The sequence below is a fragment of the Lycium barbarum genome, chromosome 1 (genome assembly GCF_019175385.1).
Source record: "Lycium barbarum isolate Lr01 chromosome 1, ASM1917538v2, whole genome shotgun sequence".
NCBI classification, from domain to species: Eukaryota; Viridiplantae; Streptophyta; class Magnoliopsida; order Solanales; family Solanaceae; genus Lycium; species Lycium barbarum.
The window spans coordinates 53,506,588-53,521,719 of record NC_083337.1 but is presented as its reverse complement, the minus strand read 5'-3'; the positions used below and the strand labels follow the sequence as shown (position 1 = coordinate 53,521,719).

Sequence of the window (15,132 nt, the reverse complement as noted above, 5' to 3'; positions counted from 1 at the left end):
TCTCTCCCCTAACGGTGCGTTGTCATTTCAGCAAAACCGATGAAGGGAAAAGCTACGACGGCCCAGAAGGGCAAGATGGTGGTTGAAGAAGGGCTTGATCGAGAGCCGTCTACGGATATGGAGGAGGGCGAACCCCAGAATAACGCCCCACTTCGATTTTCCCATACCTCGCCCACTTTTAAGGATCAGAGGAAAGCCTCAATCTTAGCTCCAGTACCCTCCGTTCCTTCGTAATATACCGCTGGCCAAGAGATGAGACAGGCCATTCTTTTACTGACTCAATTGGTAGCCGCTCAGACTCAGCGGCAGAATGCGAGTCACGATGAAAGGGGTTGGAGAAAGGGAGTTAATTCCTTTGGGTCTGACCGTGATATTAGAGATGCACCTCCACAGTTTCCTAGACCCATATTTGATGGACCTGCTTATTCAAGGTCATCCCAGAGTCTCACAGTTTCTCGTTCTCGGGTTCAGAGTGATTCCGGTCAGAAGAGGTCACCAGTACCACGATGTATTCAGTGTCGCAGGTTACATTGGGGACCGTGTCGCCGGGGCTCGGATGTTTGTTATGCCTATGCTAGGCCAGGCCATTTAAAGCGAAATTGCCCATCGCTACGTGGTAAATGTGAGGTTCGGACTACGGGAATGGTAACGGGCTCTTCATCATCGACACACCCTCCAAGGTCAGGGCCACAGGGGCTAGTAAGCAGTGGTAGAGACCGAAGAACGCCTAGTCCAAGCGGATCCCAGCATCATACCCAGGCGTTAGCTGAACGACGGGATCCTGAGTCTTCCCCTGATATTACTCCTGGTATATTGCTAACACCCTTTTATGATTAATGCGAATACGTGTGCAAATAAGCCATATGGTAAATGTAATGTGACTGACTAAAAAAGGATAACAGGTTGAGTATGCCTGCTTCATGAGGCTACCCTATGTTATGAGCAGGTTTGCAAACGAGATCAAGAAGTGTCACTCTATAGGGTGGATTATGATCTGGGTACAATGAGCCGTAACAAGAATTGTTGTGTAAAGTATAGCGAGAAGACGCCTAAGGGCATGGATGATATCTTTAGTTGGGTGTATAAGGCCGAGACTACGGTAAAGATAAATAATGAAAGTAGGATAATTAGTAGGAAGAAGGTCAACGCGATAAGAGCGAGATGGGGGGATGATCAGGACGGATAGAATTAGTTTTAGGAAGCAAGGGACGGATTGACACAGGTGGTGTATCCTAAAGAACCAAGCGGTACTAAGTTAAGAATATGGTTCCTCATGCGAAGAGTCAAGGATCGATTATTAAGTGGGAGGAGATAAGATAGCAAAGAGGAAATGTAAGAAGTACGAGTGCCTAAAGAATAGTGGTGTGGTAGTTAAAGGAGAACATATCTCCTCCAAATATCCCATACCAAGTTAGAACGAGTGAAGTGAATGAGGTAAAGAGTTGAAGAGGAAAACATGATCATGAGTTATGGGTCTACTGTACGACAATGAAGCGATGAAGTAGAGTTATAACTAACAATGATAGTGGTACAATGCGGATATGAAATCGGTTCCAAGCGCAAACAATAGTAAGAGAATAAGGAGGCATGGGGCGCATTAGCGCCGTAAGAGAGACCTAAGCCCTAGGGAAACGAAGATGGCGTTACAAGCAATTTTTGAGCGCCGAAGAAGAGGGAAAGTGACATTAGATGGGTGGCATGGATAGCTAGACCCACTATTAATGTAAGCATCCCTATGGGGCAGGAAGTTGTTAATCGGAGCAGATTCAGATACAGACACATAACTACTGGATGAGCTAAGTAACGTACGTTTTGATCGAAGTGTTATATCAGGTGCATTTCTTGGTTATAAGACTGTAAGGCGAGTACGCTAAGACTCCACGACTCCACGTATGAATTGTTATAGCCATAGACTGTAGGGGACGGAATAAGTAAGGCGTAGTGTAGCCAGGAGTACGTGGATTCGGTGTCACAACCCAACCCCGTAGGCCGTGACTAGTGCCCGATCTGGGCACCCAAACACATCTATCAAATGCTATCTCAAATTTTATCAAACGCATTCAAGTATATAACAGAAACCGACAAGGCGGTGTTTCAAATTTATAAGATTTTCAAAGAAAATTTCGGCAGAGTTTCCTTTGTTTTTCGGACTATCCAAAATAACCCTGTACACAGCAAATACCAACAAAGGCCACACAGGGCCAACAGAACAACATATACATGTGCGAGCCGACAAGGCTGCCATAACGAAAGAGATCATATGGACACAACTGTACAGTAGTAGGCACACACACCCACAAATAAGTCTACAGACCTCTAAACAGACCAAACGAATCATATGGCGGAACAGGGCCCCGCCGTACCCGGAACAAATATATATACATACATAACGAACAAAAGTATATACCAAAAATGTATGCTCTGAAATGAGAAGAGCACTCCAAACAGCTTAAGGGGATATCCTAAACTGGGGGATCACCGAACTGTGCGTCTGTACCTGCGGGCATGAAACGCAGCCCCCCGAAGAAAGGGGGTCAGTACGAAATATGTACTGAGTATGCAAAGCAGAAAATACAGAAACAAATTTGAGGCATAAACGAAATAGTAGTACAGAACATAAGTATAAATCCAACATATCAAAATTTGTTTACTTTCAAAAATATGTAAGTCATGCATAGGGTACAGAAGAATATGGTCGCCCGCCCGTCAATGGCGCCATAACACAGCATAACACCAGAATGTTTCAAATCTCCGTATCCCGGTCACATATCACATCACAACATAACGCCATACACAGCATAACACCAAATATATGTGGAACCCGACCCTCTTTTGCGAGTAGCTCGGAGAACCATAAACACAGCATAACTCCGGAGTATATCAAAGTGCGTACGATAACAGAACCGGCCCGGGAACCGGCGAAAGATATAACAAAACGCACGAGCAGAGTCATGAGTAACCATATGCATAAAATCATTATCATAGACTCAAGTATAAGTAAATGACCATACTTGAAATTCGAAATGATAATCATACCAAATTCTTTCAAAAGTCGTCCGAATTACATAAAGGAAAGTCGCGGGACCCACGGACGGGTATTGACCCGACACGGGCCCGCCTATGGAAAACATACTTATCATACGCCATACAAACTTCTACGAACATATCACAGCAATCCGAGCCTTTCTGTGAAAGATATGACGTTCAAAAATTTCGAAATTCCTTAAAGTGAAATCTTTTTATGCAAAGTTCGGAAAGCGATTATTTCAAAGACATAATGGTTCATATTTCATCAAATCATACATAAGAGTGCCAAGGAATACATAAGGGTCATAACATGCTCGGATTTCGAATCTTAGAATTTTCTTCAAAGCTTATAATCTAGCCTATTGAAAACTAAGGCATGCCAAAAGAAAGAAAGGATGCGCTTTACATACCTTTAGCGCTTATTCGTGAATCCCTTTCGCCTCGTCGCTCCTTTAGCCTATTTATATAAAGTAATGTTGTCGTTAGTAACTACATTTTCTGGTTCAAAATTCCATAGCCCATTTCTTATAGAACATTCCTTTAGTTCATATATTTTCGTTTTAAGGCATTCTATTATCTAGAGACTTATCGAAATTCAAGCAGCATTTCCCCTATATGTTCGCCTATCCCGAATTTCCAATTGCTCTCCTGTTGACACAGAAATACCAACAACAACATATGGACACAACCATATCTTCAATTCTTTTAATTTAACAAGAACAGCAACATATCAAAACAGCCCCAACTACAACATCAACCCCTAGCTATTTTAGAAAATCTAGCCTTAATGACTCAAGATCATGTTCTAAATCACCCCACAAAACTAACAAGAGCTCTAGCATATATCCTAACTTGTGTCGCACAATTTCTTTATCTAACAAGTTGACTAATGACCAAACTAACTCAAGAACATATAGAAAAGATGTAATCTTACCTCAATCACACAAGAAAATCCTTAATCTTAGGATACTTCACCTAGAAGAAAGCTTCAACTTCAACACAAAGTAATCCCGAAATTGCTAAGATTCGGAGGGGACCGAAATTATAATCATGAAATCGACGAAGGAATAAAGCTATACTTGATCTTGAATGGATTTGAGAGAATTTGAGGAAATTTCATAAAAGGAACCTTTATTAGGTTACTACCGCACTACGTTGAAATTTAAAGAAGGAACAAGTTTTTGTAGCACTTCATTAATTTGAAGAGGAGGAGAATCGATTGCTGCTACTGTGAAAATTTAAAAAAAATAAATCAAATACTTGCTGGTACTATTTATTAATTTAAGCAAAAGATATTTTCTGCTGCTATCAACGAACTTGAAAGAAGAAAACAAAGGTACTTGCTATTAGTACTAATGAAAAAAAACTAGGCTGTAGAAGAATATGTTGGTACTTATCCATTAATCCTTTAATATACTACATTTATGCCAATTATATAGACATGACACGTGAATGCACCATGAAACAATTAAAGAATATAAGCCTTATCTCAAGTACTACTATTAAAATATTAATGAATCATGGTACCATATAAAATTAATAAGTACACTAATATTTCATTAAAACATTCATGTAAAAATACATACTTTTTATCAACTTCTAATTTTCCCAGTCTATATAAAAAGTACCAATTTTTGTATCCTTATTTCTCAAAACGGTAGAGAGATAATCTTCTTTTCTTATGAGAAAATAATTTCTATCGTCACAATAAGGAAAATTCCATTTATAAACTTCCTCATATCATGTATATAATTTAAAGCATATTCAAAAGGTAGTAGCAATAATAGTAAGTACTCGAAATCATACTTTTCAATTTCCAATTTGTTTTTTTTTATTAAAAGGGTTCACTTAAAAGAAAATACCATATCAAGGTTATATATAATAGTTTCGAAACTCGTCAAACTTATGGGTCTTACATATATAACCTCGACGAAATTTATTTTCTTCGATTTGTTTAGCTTCTAATATTTATAACACGTCTGTACCATCGCTCCAACCACCTATAATCTTGGGGGGGGGGGGATAACCTCGTTTCCGTTACCGGTGTCATTTAACTCATACGCTTTCCAACGCATGGAAACGCGGGATGTAACATCATTCCCCCCTTTAGAACATTCGGCCTCGAATGTTAGATTAGCCTTATAGGGTCTCACAAACATTTCGGGGGAGTTTCCTTTTGAGTAGCATATATCAATTTCTTACCAATCAATGTAACGAATTTAGAAATTCAAATCACCTGTAAACACACCTGGTGGCGCCTCCTGGTCCTGTCGGCTGGCCAACGCATATATGCGGTTCGAAGGACCGCTAGAATCTGAACCACTGCCACGACCTCGACCGCGGCCCGCCTGTGCCGGCATACCTCGCCCCGCAGGGCGCACAGCTGAGGGAGTAGAAGATGAACCCGCGGCTGATCCCGCCGGCTGAACTGTACTACCAGAACCACTCGCCATCGGACAATCAAGCATCATATGGCCCTGACGGCCGCAAGAAAAGCAGGCTCCGGTAGCTCGATAGCACTACCCTGGGTGCGATTTCCCGCAATAAGAACAACGGGGCCTGGGTGGTCTGGACTGGCTGGGACCTCTGAATGTCTGGGAACCTGATACTCTGGAACCCTGGCCTGCTTCTGAGTATCTGACACTATCAAATCCCTCCCCGATAGACTGCGGGAGTGCACTCTGCGCCGGCTGAGAAGACTGTCTAACATACTGTTGAGGCTGCCCGCCTTGAGACTCCCCAAAATACCCAGCTGACCTAGCCCGCTTGGGCGGTCTCCTATCATGATCGCTGCCTGACTGATCCTCTCTGTGCCGGTCCTCCATACCCTGAGCATAGGCCTGTAACCGGGCGATATCCATATCAGTCTGCGATGCCACCGCCATGCAGCCGTCAACTAAATAACGGTCCAGCCCTATCACGTACCCGTGCATCCGGTCAGCCACTATAGCAGGCGCATATCGAGCCAAAGAATCGAACTCCAGGTTATACTCGCGAACACTCCGGCCGTTCTGCCGCAACTGTAAAAATCTATCAACCCGTGCCCGCCGTAACTCCGGGGGCAAAAAGTGTCGGTTAAAAGCAGCCACGAACTCATCCTAAGTAGCTGGGGAAGCACTCTCGCCCCTGGATAGCTCCCAAGACTCATACCAGTTGGCAGCAACATCTCGTAATCTGTGCGAGGCCAACTCAACAGACTCGGTCTCTGAAGCCCTGACCAAATCTAATGAACGTCGAATCCCCCGAATGAAGTCGTGGGGGTCCTCCTCGGGCCTAGACCCGTAAAACTCTCGGGGACGGCATGTCAGAAAATCACGAACCCTCAGGCTATCACGCCTGTCATCATCATAATCATCTCTCTGCCCACGCCTGCTAACCTGTCCCGCTACCAAGGTAGTCAATAACTGTACTGCCTCCCTCAATGTCCTATCCTCCGCCCCTGGCTGGGGTGCTGGAGGCGCGGGAGCTGGAGCCTCTGGAGCTAATGGTGGAGCTGCTTCAGACTCCTCTGATGATGAAGACGTAGCAGAGTCTGCTGACCGGGGCGCAATATCACGCATCATCTAAGCAAGGGTCCGAGTACCCTTCCGAGCCCGGCTAGTCTCTCCTACCACGCCCTTTTTCTTCTGGGCGGCCGTCGCCTTTTTCGGAGGCATCACTGAAAGAAAAACAATAACGGATCAGAATAGAATCATCCTAATAGCACAGCTCTATCGCACGATCTAAGATTCAAAGAAACGAGACTCCCTAAATGCCCTGTAGCTTCCTGTTTATAGATGTGGTGCACAACACACCGATAAACAAGACTCTACTAGACACGGTCTGTAGACATTCCGAGGACAAACCACTCTGATACCACTTCTGTCACGACCCAACCTCGTAGGCCGTGACTAGTGCCCGATCTGGGCACCCAAACACATCTATCAAATGCTATCTCAAATTTTATCAAACGCATTCAAGTATATAACAGAAGCCGACAAGGCGGTGTTTCAAATTTATAAGATTTTCAAAGAAAATTTCGGCAGAGTTTCCTTTGTTTTTCGGACTATCCAAAATAACCCTGTACACAGCAAATACCAACAAAGGCCACACAGGGCCAACAGAACAACATATACATGTGCGGGCCGACAAGGCTGCCATAACGAAAGAGATCATATGGACACAACTGTACAGTAGTAGGCACACACACCCACAAATAAGTCTACAGACCTCTAAACAGACCAAATGAATCATATGGCGGAACAGGGCCCCGCCGTACCCGGAACAAATATATATACATACATAACGAACAAAAGTATATACCAATAAAGTATGCTCTGAAATGAGAAGAGCACTCCAAATAGCTGAAGGGGATATCCTAAACTGGGGGATCACCGAACTGTGCGTCTGTACCTGCTGGCATGAAACGCAGCCCCCCGAAGAAAGGGGGTCAGTACGAAATATGTACTGAGTATGCAAAGCAGAAAATACAGAAACAAATCTGAGGCATAAACGAAATAGTAGTACAGAACATAAGTATAAATCCAACATATCAAAATTTGTTTACTTTCAAAAATATGTAAGTCATGCGTAGGGTACAGAAGAATATGGTCGCCCGCCCGTCAATGGCGCCATAACACAGCATAACACCAGAATGTTTCAAATCTCCGTATCCCCGTCACATATCACATCACAACATAACGCCATACACAGCATAACACCAAATATATGTGGAACCCGACCCTCTTTTGCGAGTAGCTCGGAGAACCATAAACACAGCATAACTCCGGAGTATATCAAAGTGCGCACGATAACAGAACCGGCCCGGGACCGGCGCAAGATATAACAAAACGCACGAGCAGAGTCATGAGTAACCATATGCATAAAATCATTATCATAGACTCAAATATAAGTAAATGACCATACTTGAAATTCGAAATGATAATCATACCAAATTCTTTCAAAAGTCGTCCGAATTACATAAAGGAAAGTCGCGGGACCCACGGACAGGTATTGACCCGAGACGGGCCCGCCTATGGAAAACATACTTATCATACGCCATACAAACTTCTACGAACATATCACAGCAATCCGAGCCTTTCTGTGAAAGATATGACGTTCAAAAATTTCGAAATTCCTTAAAGTGAAATCTTTTTATGCAAAGTTCGGAAAGCGATTATTTCAAAGACATAATGGTTCATATTTCATCAAATCATACATAAGAGTGCCAAGGAATACATAAGGGTCATAACATGCTCGGATTTCGAATCTTAGAATTTTCTTCAAAGCTTATAATCTAGCCTATTGAAAACTAAGGCATGCCAAAAGAAAGAAAGGTTGCGCTTTACATACCTTTAGCGCTTATTCGTGAATCCCTTTCGCCTCGTCGCTCCTTTAGCCTATTTATATAAAGTAATGTTGTCGTTAGTAACTACATTTTCTGGTTCACAATTCCATAGCCCATTTCTTATAGAACATTCCTTTAGTTCATATATTTTCGTTTTAAGGCATTCTATTATCTAGAGACTTATCGAAATTCAGGCAGCATTTCCCCTATATGTTCGCCTATCCCGAATTTCCAATTGTTCTCCTGTTGACACAGAAATACCAACAACATATGGACACAACCATATCTTCAATTCTTTTAATTTAACAAGAACAGCAACATATCAAAACAGCCCCAACTACAACATCAACCCCTAGCTATTTTAGAAAATCTAGCCTTAATGACTCAAGATCATATTCTAAATCAGCCCACAAAACTAACAAGAGCTCTAACATATATCCTAACTTGTGTCGCACAATTTCTTTATCTAACAAGTTGACTAATGACCAAACTAACTCAAGAACATATAGAAAAGATGTAATCTTACCTCAATCACACAAGAAAATCCTTAATCTTAGGATACTTCACCTAGAAGAAAGCTTCAACTTCAACACAAAGTAATCCCGAAATTGCTAAGATTCGGAGGGGACCGAAATTATAATCATGAAATCGACGAAGGAATAAAGCTATACTTGATCTTGGATGGATTTGAGAGAATTTGAGGAAATTTCATAAAAGGAACCTTTATTAGGTTACTACCGCACTACGTTGAAATTTAAAGAAGGAACAAGTTTCTGTAGCACTTCATTAATTTGAAGAGGAGGAGAATCGATTGCTGCTACTGTGAAAATTTTAAAAAAATAAATCAAATACTTGCTGGTACTATTGATTAATTTAAGCAAAAGATATTTTCTGCTGCTATCAACGAACTTGAAAGAAGAAAACAAAGGTACTTGCTATTAGTACTAATGAAAAAAAACTAGGCTGTAAAAGAATATGTTGGTACTTATCCATTAATCCTTTAATATACTACATTTATGCCAATTATATAGACATGACACGTGAATGCACCATGAAACAATTAAAGAATATAAGCCTTATCTCAAGTACTACTATTAAAATATTAATGAATCATGGTACCATATAAAATTAATAAGTACACTAATATTTCGTTAAAACATTCATGTAAAAATACATACTTTTTATCAACTTCTAATTTTCCCAGTCTATATAAAAAGTACCAATTTTTGTATCCTTATTTCTCAAAACGGTAGAGAGATAATCTTCTTTTCTTATGAGAAAATAATTTCTGTCGTCACAATAAGGAAAATTCCATTTATAAACTTCCTCATATCATGTATATAATTTAAAGCATATTCAAAAGGTAGTAGCAATAATAGTAAGTACTCGAAATCATACTTTTCAATTTTCAATTTGTTTTTTTTTATTAAAAGGGTTCACTTAAAAGAAAATACCTTATCAAGGTTATATATAATAGTTTCGAAACTCGTCAAACTTATGGGTCTTACATATATAACCTCGACGAAATTTATTTTCTTCGATTTGTTTAGCTTCTAATATTTATAACACGTCTGTACCATCGCTCCAACCACCTATAATCTTGGGGAGGGGGGGGGGGATAACCTCGTTTCCGTTACCGGTGTCATTTAACTCATACGCTTTCCAACGCATGGAAACGCGGGATGTAACATCATTCCCCCCTTTAGAACATTCGTCCTCGAATGTTAGATTAGCCTTATAGGGTCTCACAAACATTTCGGGGGAGTTTCCTTTTGAGTAGCATATATCAATTTCTTACCAATCAATGTAACGAATTTAGAAATTCAAATCACCTGTAACCACACCTGGTGGCGCCTCCTGGTCCTGTCGGCTGGCCAACGCATATATGCGGTTCGAAGGACCGATAGAATCTGAACCACTGCCACGACCTCGACCGCGGCCGGCCTGTGCCGGCATACCTCGCCCCGCAGGGCGCACAGCTGAGGGAGTAGAAGATGAACCCGCGGCTGATCCCGCCGGCTGAACTGTACTACCAGAACCACTCGCCATCGGACAATCAAGCATCATATGGCCCTGACGGCCGCAAGAAAAGCAGGCTCCGGTAGCTCGATAGCACTCCCCTGGGTGCGATTTCCCGCAATAAGAACAACGGGGCCTGGGTGGTCTGGACTGGCTGGGACCTCTGAATGTCTGGGAACCTGATACTCTGGAACCCTGGCCTGCTTCTGAGTATCTGACACTATCAAATCCCTCCCCGATAGACTGCGGGAGTGCACTCTGCGCCGGCTGAGAAGACTGTCTAACATACTGTTGAGGCTGCCCGCCTTGAGACTCCCCAAAATACCTAGCTGACCTGGCCCGCTTGGGCGGTCTCCTATCACGATCGCTGCCCGACTGATCCTCTCTGTGCCGGTCCTCCATACCCTGAGCATAGGCCTGTAACCGGGCGATATCCATATCAGTCTGCGATGCCACCGCTATGCAGCCGTCAACTAAATAACGGTCCAGCCCTATCATGTACCCGTGCATCCGGTCAGCCACTATAGCAGGCGCATATCGAGCCAAAGAATCGAACTCCAGGTTATACTCGCGAACACTCCGGCCGTTCTGCCGCAACTGTAAAAATCTATCAACCCGTGCCCGCCGTAACTCCGGGGGCAAAAAGTGTCGGGTAAAAGCAGCCACGAACTCATCCCAAGTAGCTGGGGAAGCACTCTCGCCCCTGGATAGCTCCCAAGACTCATACCAGTTGGCAGCAACATCTCGTAATCTGTGCGAGGCCAACTCAACAGACTCGGTCTCTGAAGCCCTGACCAAATCTAATGAACGTCGAATCCCTCGAATGAAGTCGTGGGGGTCCTCCTTGGGCCTAGACCCGTAAAACTCTGGGGGACGGCATGTCAGAAAAGCACGAACCCTCAGGCTATCACGCCTGTCATCATCATAATCATCTCTCTGCCCACGCCTGCTAACCTGTCCCGCTACCAAGGTAGTCAATAACTGTACTGCCTCCCTCAATGTCCTATCCTCCGCCCCTGGCTGGGGTGCTGGAGGCGCGGGAGCTGGAGCCTCTGGAGCTAATTGTGGAGCTGCTCCAGACTCCTCTGATGATGAAGACGTAGCAGAGTCTGCTGGCCGGGGCGCAATATCACGCATCATCTGAGCAAGGGTCCGAGTACCCTTCCGATCCCGGCTAGTCTCTCCTACCACGCCCTTTTTCTTCTGGGCGGCCGTCGCCTTTTTCGGAGGCATCACTGAAAGAAAAACAATAACGGATCAGAATAGAATCATCCTAATAGCACAGCTCTATTGCACGATCTAAGATTCAAAGAAACGAGAGTCCCTAAATGCCCCGTAGCTTCCTGTTTATAGATGTGGTGCACAACACACCGATAAACAAGACTCTACTAGACACGGTCTGTAGACATTCCGAGGACAAACCGCTCTGATACCACTTCTGTCACGACCCAACCCCGTAGGCCGTGACTAGTGCCCGATCTGGGCACCCAAACACATCTATCAAATGCTATCTCAAATTTTATCAAACGCATTCAAGTATATAACAGAAGCCGACAAGGCGGTGTTTCAAATTTATAAGATTTTCAAAGAAAATTTCGGCAGAGTTTCCTTTGTTTTTCGGACTATCCAAAATAACCCTGTACACAGCAAATACCAACAAAGGCCACACAGGGCCAACAGAACAACATATACATGTGCGAGCCGACAAGGCTGCCATAACGAAAGAGATCATATGGACACAACTGTACAGTAGTAGGCACACACACCCACAAATAAGTCTACAGACCTCTAAACAGACCAAACGAATCATATGGCGGAACAGGGCCCCGCCGTACCCGGAACAAATATATATACATACATAACGAACAAAAGTATATACCAAAAACGTATGCTCTGAAATGAGAAGAGCACTCCAAACAGCTGAAGGGGATATCCTAAACTGGGGGATCACCGAACTGTGCGTCTGTACCTGCGGGCATGAAACGCAGCCCCCCGAAGAAAGGGGGTCAGTACGAAATATGTACTGAGTATGCAAAGCAGAAAATACAGAAACAAATCTGAGGCATAAACGAAATAGTAGTACAGAACATAAGTATAAATCCAACATATCAAAATTTGTTTACTTTCAAAAATATGTAAGTCATGCGTAGGGTACAGAAGAATATGGTCGCCCGCCCGTCAATGGCGCCATAACACAGCATAACACCAGAATGTTTCAAATCTCCGTATCCCCGTCACATATCACATCACAACATAACGCCATACACAGCATAACACCAAATATATGTGGAACCCGACCCTCTTTTGCGAGTAGCTCGGAGAACCATAAACACAGCATAACTCCGGAGTATATCAAAGTGCGCACGATAACAGAACTGGCCCGGGAACCGGCGAAAGATATAACAAAACGCACGAGCAGAGTCATGAGTAACCATATGCATAAAATCATTATCATAGACTCAAATATAAGTAAATGACCATACTTGAAATTCGAAATGATAATCATACCAAATTCTTTCAAAAGTCGTCCGAATTACATAAAGGAAAGTCGCGGGAGCCACGGACGGGTATTGACCCGAGACGGGTCCGCCTATGGAAAACATACTTATCATACGCCATACAAACTTCTACGAACATATCACAGCAATCCGAGCCTTTCTGTGAAAGATATGACGTTCAAAAATTTCGAAATTCCTTAAAGTGAAATCTTTTTATGCAAAGTTCGGAAAGCGATTATTTCAAAGACATAATGGTTCATATTTCATCAAATCATACATAAGAGTGCCAAGGAATACATAAGGGTCATAACATGCTCGGATTTCGAATCTTAGAATTTTCTTCAAAGCTTATAATCTAGCCTATTGAAAACTAAGGCATGCCAAAAGAAAGAAAGGTTGCGCTTTACATACCTTTAGCGCTTATTCGTGAATCCCTTTCGCCTCGTCGCTCCTTTAGCCTATTTATATAAAGTAATGTTGTCGTTAGTAACTACATTTTCTGGTTCACAATTCCATAGCCCATTTCTTATAGAACATTCCTTTTGTTCATATATTTTCGTTTTAAGGCATTCTATTATCTAGAGACTTATCGAAATTCAGGCAGCATTTCCCCTATATGTTCGCCTATCCCGAATTTCCAATTGCTCTCCTGTTGACACAGAAATACCAACAACAACATATGGACACAACCATATCTTCAATTCTTTTAATTTAACAAGAACAACAACATATCAAAACAGCCCCAACTACAACATCAACCCCTAGCTATTTTAGAAAATCTAGCCTTAATGACTCAAGATCATATTCTAAATCAGCCCACAAAACTAACAAGAGCTCTAGCATATATCCTAACTTGTGTCGCACAATTTCTTTATCTAACAAGTTGACTAATGACCAAACTAACTCAAGAACATATAGAAAAGATGTAATCTTACCTCAATCACACAAGAAAATCCTTAATCTTAGGATACTTCACCTAGAAGAAAGCTTCAACTTCAACACAAAGTTATCCCGAAATTGCTACGATTCGGAGGGGACCGAAATTATAATCATGAAATCGACGAAGGAATAAAGCTATACTTGCTCTTGGATGGATTTGAGAGAATTTGAGGAAATTTCATAAAAGGAACCTTTATTAGGTTACTACCGCACTACGTTGAAATTTAAAGAAGGAACAAGTTTCTGTAGCACTTCATTAATTTGAAGAGGAGGAGAATCGATTGCTGCTACTGTGAAAATTAAAAAAAAAAGAAATCAAATACTTGCTGGTACTATTGATTAATTTAAGCAAAAGATATTTTCTGCTGCTATCAACGAACTTGAAAGAAGAAAACAAAGGTACTTGCTATTAGTACTAATGAAAAAAAAATAGGCTGTAGAAGAATATGTTGGTACTTATCCATTAATCCTTTAATATACTACATTTATGCCAATTATATAGACATGACACGTGAATGCACCATGAAACAATTAAAGAATATAAGCCTTATCTCAAGTACTACTATTAAAATATTAATGAATCATGGTACCATATAAAATTAATAAGTACACTAATATTTCATTAAAACATTCATGTAAAAATACATACTTTTTATCAACTTCTAATTTTCCCTGTCTATATAAAAAGTACCAATTTTTGTATCCTTATTTCTCAAAACGGTAGAGAGATAATCTTCTTTTCTTATGAGAAAATAATTTCTATCGTCACAATAAGGAAAATTCCATTTATAAACTTCCTCATATCATGTATATAATTTAAAGCATATTCAAAAGGTAGTAGCAATAATAGTAAGTACTCGAAATCATACTTTTCAATTTTTAATTTGTTTTTTTTTATTAAAAGGGTTCACTTAAAATAAAATACCATATCAAGGTTATATATAATAGTTTCGAAACTCGTCAAACTTATGGGTCTTACATATATAACCTCGACGAAATTTATTTTCTTCGATTTGTTTAGCTTCTAATATTTATAACACGTCTGTACCATCGCTCCAACCGCCTATAATCTTGGGGAGGGGGGGGGGGGATAACCTCGTTTCCGTTACCAGTGTCATTTAACTCATACGCTTTCCAACGCATGGAAACGCGGGATGTAACATTCGGGATTTAAAGGTACGAGTAAAACCCTTAAAAGGGGGGAAGCAAGTAGAGTGCACGCCAGTGTGAGGGTTGGAATGATGAACCCTACGGGAGTGTATTGACTAAAAGCGGCAGAATAAGGTCACGCAAAGGCGAGAAGAAGGAGGAAGAAGAAGAGCC

The 15,132-nt window shown here is 41.8% G+C and overlaps 3 long non-coding RNA genes across 3 annotated transcripts; all 3 read right to left on the bottom strand.

Annotated features, from left to right (window-relative positions):
- Nucleotides 1-2,084: 2,084 nt before the first annotated feature.
- Nucleotides 2,085-4,272, bottom strand: LOC132637546 (uncharacterized). The gene is made up of 3 exons (XR_009581565.1): nt 3,962-4,272; nt 3,438-3,484; nt 2,085-2,497 (listed from the first exon to the last, which is right to left on the bottom strand). It is a non-coding gene; the product is annotated as an uncharacterized LOC132637546 (long non-coding RNA).
- A 3,064-nt stretch (nt 4,273-7,336) lies between these two features.
- Nucleotides 7,337-9,282, bottom strand: LOC132637504 (uncharacterized). Its single transcript, XR_009581559.1, has 3 exons — nt 8,880-9,282; nt 8,359-8,405; nt 7,337-7,419 (listed from the first exon to the last, which is right to left on the bottom strand). It is a non-coding gene; the product is annotated as an uncharacterized LOC132637504 (long non-coding RNA).
- Nucleotides 9,283-11,870: 2,588 nt separating this feature from the next.
- LOC132637473 (uncharacterized) lies at nt 11,871-14,372 on the bottom strand. Its single transcript, XR_009581557.1, has 3 exons — nt 13,806-14,372; nt 13,282-13,328; nt 11,871-12,341 (listed from the first exon to the last, which is right to left on the bottom strand). It is a non-coding gene; the product is annotated as an uncharacterized LOC132637473 (long non-coding RNA).
- Between the last annotated feature and the right edge of the window lie 760 nt (nt 14,373-15,132).